Source organism: Oncorhynchus masou, chromosome 30 (assembly GCF_036934945.1).
Source record: "Oncorhynchus masou masou isolate Uvic2021 chromosome 30, UVic_Omas_1.1, whole genome shotgun sequence".
NCBI classification, from domain to species: domain Eukaryota; kingdom Metazoa; phylum Chordata; class Actinopteri; order Salmoniformes; family Salmonidae; genus Oncorhynchus; species Oncorhynchus masou.
Window position 1 is genome coordinate 16,231,986 of NC_088241.1, and position 7,576 is coordinate 16,239,561.

The following is a 7,576-nucleotide window of genomic DNA, read 5'->3' on the forward strand; positions in this document are numbered from 1 at the left end:
CCGGGTCGAAGAATCTCAAACCGGATGCCCTGTCCCGAGTCTACGCTCCTGCCATTCGAGATGACACGGACATGCCTGTCCTTCCTGCTGCTAAGATCGTCGCTCCGATCTCGTGGCAAGTTGAGGATACCGTGAGACGAGCTCAAGCTATCAAACCGGACCCGAAAGGAGGTCCTGCCAATCGGTTGTTTGTCCCCCAAGGCAGTGAGGACTCAGGTCCTTCTGTGGGGGCACTCCTCTCGCCTCACCTGTCACCTGGGCGTAGGTCGCACCTTGGAGTTCATTCAGCGTAAGTTCTGGTGGCCTACCATAAGAGAAGACGTTGCCACTTTCGTCAATGCCTGCCCCTTGTGCTGCCAGGGCAAATCTTCTCACCTCCGCCCTCAAGGACTCCTTCACCCTTTACCTGTTCCCCACAGACCCTGGTCCCATATCTCATTGGACTTTATTACTGGCCTTCCTCCATCCCATGGCAATACTACTATCCTAGTCATAATCGACAGGTTTTCAAAGGCGGCCAGGTTCGTCCCTCTGACTAAGTTACCTTCTGCCAAGGAAACGGCTGAGTTGGTAATTAATCATGTGTTTCGAGTCTTCGGCATTCCTCAAGATATGGTTTCTGACAGAGGTCCCCAGTTCGCCTCAAGGTTTTGGAAGGCCTTCTGCCAACTCATGGGAGCTTCTGCTAGTCTATCTTCAGGGTACCATCCGGAGTCCAACGGCCAAACTGAGAGGATGAATCAAGAGCTGGAAACCACCCTCCGATGTATGACTCGTAACAACCCGTCCACATGGTCGTCCTTTATTGTTTGGGCCGAATACGCGCACAACACCTTGCGCTCCTCCTACACTGGTATGTCCCCGCACGAGTGTCAGTTTGGCTATGCCCCTCCATTGTTCCCGGACCAGGAGGCAGAAGTCAGAGTGCTTTCAGCCTTGAAGTTCGTCAGACGCTGTCGGCTTATGTGGAGGAAGACCCGTCTTAATCTTATGCGTTCCTCACAGAGGTACCAACAACAAGCCAACAGACGTCGCCGTCCCGGGCCTACCCTGCGCCCCGGCCAGAGAGTCTGGCTCTCCACAAGAGACTTACCACTATGGGTGGAGTCTCGCAAGCTGTCCCAAAGATACATCGGTCCCTTTAAGGTTGCCAGGAGAGTTAACCCAGTTTCTTATCGCCTACACTTACCCAGATCCCTTAAGATTAATCCCACGTTTCACATTTCCTTATTAAAACCTGTTGTTTTTTTCTCCCCTTGTCCCGGCAGACAGACCTCCCCCTCCGCCTCGTGTCATTGGAGGCCAGCCGGCTTATACCGTCCATCGGATACTGGATTCCCGCCGGGTGCAGCGGTCCTGGCAGTATCTGGTGGACTGGGAAGGCTACGGTCCCGAGGAGCGCTCCTGGGTTCCTGCCAAAGACATACTGGACCCTGACCTCATTCGTCAGTTCAGGGCCCTCCACCCCGAGAGAGCTGGTAGGAACGTCAGGAGCCGTTCCTAGGGGGGGGGATTCTGTCAGGATTTGGCCAGGGTTGTTCCGGTTTTTGGTCACTAGATGCCCCCATTGTGCTTTTTGACCTTTTGCTTTCCCTTGATCCCCATTATTATTTGCACCTATGCCTCGTTTCCCCTGATTGTATTTAAACCCTTAGTTTCCCTCAGTTCTTTGCTCTGTGTTTGTATGTTAGCACCCAGCCCTAGTATTCTGTGTACTCTTGTTGATCCCGGTGGACGCTCTTGTGGAATTCTGTTTTTTGTTCTTGTTTATTTATTTTTGAGTCTTTTTATGCTTTACCTACCACCTTGTGGATTTACCTTTTTGTCTTGGAGGATTACCTTGTGGATTACCTTGTTCTTGTGGAATTCCTTTTGAGGTTGTGGAGTTACATGTTTTCCTGAAGGACTTCACTTTTTACTTTATTAAATACACCGTCTCAAGTACTGCTGTGTCTGCCTCATCTTCTGGGTTCTGCTGACTATTCGTGGCTCAGTTGGTTAAGTGACTGTTTCCCACTCCGGAGACCCGGGTTCGTAAACGGGTCCTGACAGTCCTGCTACCCAGCCAAGGGGAGTCTGTGAGAATCACTCCCCGTTCTCCCTCAAGATAGGGAGACCCTGGGAAGTACTCTCAGTGGCCCCCAGCCAAGGTCGGCACCGAATCTTGCTCAGACAGTCTATTTTTAAGATACGATAATAGACATTGTACAGACATATTGTTTTACCCTAATTCTGACTAAAAACTACACTCACGAATATATAATTCTACTGACTAAAACCACACACATCATTAATTATAACTTTATGATTCTAATCAATTTCATACAATTATATGGTTTCAGGGTGGAGTATTCTAATCATTAATTTAAACCTATAAATTCCATCAACATACACTGGCAATACTAAAACATAAAAATCGTATAGAGAGAAATATTCCTATAATAACTACAACCTAAAACATCTTACCTGGGAATATTGAAGACTCATGTTAAAAGGAACCACCAGCTTTCATATGTTCTCATGTTCTGAGCAAGGAACTTAAGCGTTAGCTTTCTTACCTGGCATATATTGCACTTTTACTTTCTTCTCCAACACTTTGTTTTTGCATTATTTAAACCAAATTGAACATGTTTCATTATTTATTTGAGGCTAAATTGATTTTATTGGTGTATTATATTAAGTTAAAATAAGTGTTCATTCATTATTGTTGTAATTGTCATTATTACAAATACATTTAAAAAATCAGCTGATTCATCGGTATCGGCTTTTTTTGGTCCTCCAATAATCGGTATCCTCCAATAATAATAATCGGTACCCTTGCAGACCCAAGGGTGCGAGAGTGACACTTCACACAGTGATGCCTTCTTTCACTCTATCACCTCTGGCCAGATTGACCACTCAGTATGGATCCCTGAGAACAGTCACAGTCCACAGCCTTGGCCACAACTCACAACCGCAACTTTCTCAGGGATGACCACCTTAAAACCAACCAGCTCCACTTACATTCAGAAGGAACTAATTGTGCTCAGCTCAGAACACTGCAGTCTGTGATAAAGAGGCTACAGATGTTAATAGGGATGAGCAAATAATATACATTTAATTTAGTATTAAAATACATGTTTTCCATGTTATCCACAGCATTAGCCCATTTATTTTCCATATGTAAGTGCGATTAAAAATAGGGGAACTTCATACTGAACTTTTAGATGCATTTGAAGTGTTCTCCAAATCTAGAATGTAAATGAGCTTTGGTTTTGGTTAAATTCACTGCATGAATCACCTGCACTCCAGAGGTTCATTTATAATCAAACTGATGATAACCTTAGATGCTATAGGGCCAATGACTTTAGAGTTATTTGAAAGATGAATAGTACAAGCTGATGTCATGGATTGTGGATTGACCATTTTAAGAGAATAAATACATTATTTAAGATTTACATTTTATAATGTTAGTCAGACTGTTTTGTGATATTCATATTTGTATGTCTCTGTGGGAAGTTGGAAACAGATAAGGACACTATGACTTTGTAAATGGGGTGGTAAACGCCCACAAAGTTTGAATTAAAAAGTACAATAAATAAGTAAACTGAATAACAACGCACACGTCTCGTTTCATTATACAGGCCCAGTGTTAAATGTCGGTGTTTCTCCTCCCCATTCCTTGTCTGATGCCGGGGTGGAATCCAGTTTTTTTGTGTGTGTGGGAGGATACGAGATTCCAGCTAGGATGGCAATGGAACGCTGACAAGAAAAGTTTCCTCTTGACTGGACAGACCAAAACGGACTCAATGGCGACCAAGGTATGATATATCACCTTGTAAGAGTTGTTTTCTTACCATTAATAATCTTTAAGTCAATACTTATCTGTTTATCTGTTTAAAATGTGTGATTCAAACGCACAGGAGACTGTAATCAAGTTTATTAGCTAGGGCGCCGGCTCTCACCTATAGGACTTTCGTGCAAACTGACATCAGCGCATGGTGTACGATAAACGCTAACATGTTAGAGCGTAACAAATCGAAACCAATTTAGCTATTTTACCAGAGTATATCATTAGCCTACATTATGCTCACTGGTCTTGTGGATTTCATTTTGACACGGAATTCGCAATCTGGGTGCCAGTTATTTTGTAGCAGTTGAGTGCCCTGTGCCTCGACATTCGGCGCAGAGTAATATAAAGCACGGGGAATCAATCAGGTTCACGCACCCCTTTCTACGGAAACGCTGGAATGGGTGCGCTTTTTTGTTGAGGAACGTCTACTTTTGCGTGGCTATTTGAATGATATCTGAATTTATTGCATTGAAAATTGGTTTCTAGCCACCATTGATAGTAAAAGTTGACGCCTCACACATAATAGGTGCAGTACAGTGGGATTTAATGAGCCCAAAGTTCAACTATGGATATGCAATGTATTACAAAAGGCTACCCGAGATGAATAGGAATAACGTTCTACAGCTTTGGCCAACACCCAGAAGGTAAATCTGTGAGAGCTGCCAGTGCAGACTAACAGGGTGTGCTACAATGCTTGAGTGGGGTTGTTAAATGAATGAATCAGTCAGTCAACCATTAGTTTAATACAATTCTGCTGAAATATACACTAAGGGCACAAAACATTAGGAGAACCCCCTTTTGCCCTCAGAACAGCCTCAATTCATCTGGGCATGGGCTCTTCAGTGTCAAAAGCGTTCCACATTGATGCTGGCCCATATTGACTCCAATTCTTCTGGATGTCCTTTTGGGTGGTGGACCATTCTTGATGCAGACGGGAACTGTTGCTTGTGAAAAACCCAGCAGCATTGTAGTTCTTGACACACTCAAACCGGTATGCCTGGCACCTACTACATACACTTAAATATTTTGAATTGCCCATTCACCCTCTAAATGGCACACAAAATCCTTCTTTAACCTGTCTCCCCCCTTCATATACACTAATTAAAGTAGATTTAACCTCCGCGGGACAGTTGAGCTAATGCGCTCTAATGTGATTAGCATAAGGTTGTAAGTAACAAGAACATTTCCCAGGGCATAGACATATCTGATATGGGCAGAAAGCTTAAATTCTTGTTAATCTAACTGCACTGTCCAATTTACAGTAGCTATTACAGTGAAAGAATACCATGCTATTGTTTGAGGAGAGTGCACAGTTGTGAACTTGAATGTATTAATAAACCAATTAGGCACATTTGGGCAGACTTGATGCAACATTTTTAACAGAAATGCAATGGTTCATTGAATCAGTCTAAAACTTTGTATATACACTGCTGCCATATAGTGGTCAAAATCTAAATTACGCCTAAACTGGAATAATACATTGTGGCTTTTCTCTTGCATTTCAAAGATGATGGGGAAAAAACTGCATTTTTTTTCTCTTTGTATTATCTTTGACCAGGTCTAATGTGTTATATTCTCCTACGTTAATTTCACATTTCCAAAAACGTAAAAGTGTTTCCTTTCAAATGGTATCAAGAATATGCATATCTTTGCTTCAGGTCCTGAGCTACAGGCAGTTAGCTTTGGGTATGTCATTTTAGGTGAAAATTGAAAAGAAATAGTCTGATCCTTAAGAGGTTTTAACAGGTGACATCAATAAGGGACCATAGCTTTCACCTGGTCAGTCTCATGGAAAGAGCACATGGAAAGAGTTCCTAATGTTTTGTTGACTCAGTGTATATGTAAACAAATTAAATACTTCAGAATCCTATACAATCAACCCTCAATTTTCGGAATTGTACCAATTCTTTCTGAATCTGAGATCCTGCCATTAATGTTTTTCACCATGATGATGCAGATATTGTGGCAGCTAAATCAACATTTGCTGAAATATCAAATAAATTAGGAAATGTCAGTAATAGCAGTTTAACTAATTACAACTGGGGAACTCCATTCAAATGCTTCAAAAGTACAGGTCATTTTATCATAAGGGTGTGTCAAGCGACACGCCCTAAACAATGTTCATGACTAGCCCTGAGGCTTAACACATCTTAGTATTGTTCTTGGGTAAACATTATCCTAACAGTAGTGTGTGTGACACATATGTTTTACTACCAGGTATGCACTGTGCAGGATACTGATCATAATGTGATTGCAAATTAGTAACTTACACTCATGATTAGGTTGTGTTATGCATAGTACAATTTATCTGTCATACACTATTAAAGTGTATACTTCCTTCAAATCTGCTCTTAATCTTTGTGTTATTCTCTCTCACACACCACAAGTACTCAGATCTGGAGTTGGCGTTGAACACCCTGGTAAGTCAGTTCCATGGTGCTGCAGCCAACAATGCCCCCACACTAACCACAGAGGAGTTCCAGACCCTGGTCTCCACACAGCTACCTACCCTTGACAAGGTAATATGAACCCACACAGTAAAGTACGACTCTGTTCCAATATGTTCCTTCCTTCCTTCCTTGCGGTAATCACTGATCTGACATGACTGAATTCAATAAATCTGTGTAGTTTAACCCCGGCTTAAACCTATCCAGCCATGTTATATACATTTTTATCCCAAGGAAAGGATGAAGGAAGAATGCATTTGAACTATTGGGCCAGGGAGAGGTCCCTCATTTTGATTGATAAATTCTTCCCTTCTATGGCAACCCCTGAACAAATAGAAGTGCAATCCCAAAATCTAATCTCTACCATCAAACTGTGTGTTGCCTCCCCCTTGTGGATCTGAGAGGATTGGAATTAGGTTGTGGCTCCACCTAGTTCAACTGGATAGATTGCATAATTACATGCTTACATCTATCCAGCCATTATTGATTCATGGAGGGTGGATTGATGGGGTGTTTGGATGGCTCTATTTAAATATGGACCGTAAATTATGTTATATTTTTCAACCCTTTTTTTTCAATATATATATGTTTTTTTAAACAAAACATACACATGACAACATCACACAAACATCAACTACATCACACCTGCACAGACCCACATGCTCATGCCACCATCTCCAGCTGAAAATGGACCACATGGCCTCAAACTTTACCATTTTATTTCTCTGTCGCCCACACACTTTCAACATTGTGTTAACGATGAAGGATTAGTTGATTTTCCAGTTTTTAAGTGTATATTTTTTTCAAGATGATTGACGAGAAAAGTATCGTCCAACCCATCGGCTATCCCACTGCACCCTCCTATGCCAAGTCTTGAAATATGCTGCCAGACAGATTAAAAGTACATTTACATTGTAATACTTCTGACAGACAACTTTGTAACCCCGCCCATAACTTTTGGACTTTATAACTTTATACCCTTTCTAATAGACCTCAGGTGATGAACAAGGCTTGAGCCAGCTGCTGCAGCAGATTGGAGTGAAGGATGGAAGGGGGGTTTCCTTTGAGAACTTTTGGAACTTAGTCCAGACACTGGCCACCATTCAATACGGACAGAGGAGCCAGGAGAAGACAATCAAGTGTAATTGCGTTCTACAGTGAGGAGCTGGTCAAACATTATCTTGGGAAACCTACCACTTAAGGGAACAGTTTACTCCACCCAGAAAATCACACTTTAACCTGGGCCCCTCCACCCACCCCATCCTAGTATTCTAACTCCTCCTCCCTGGCTGTTTAC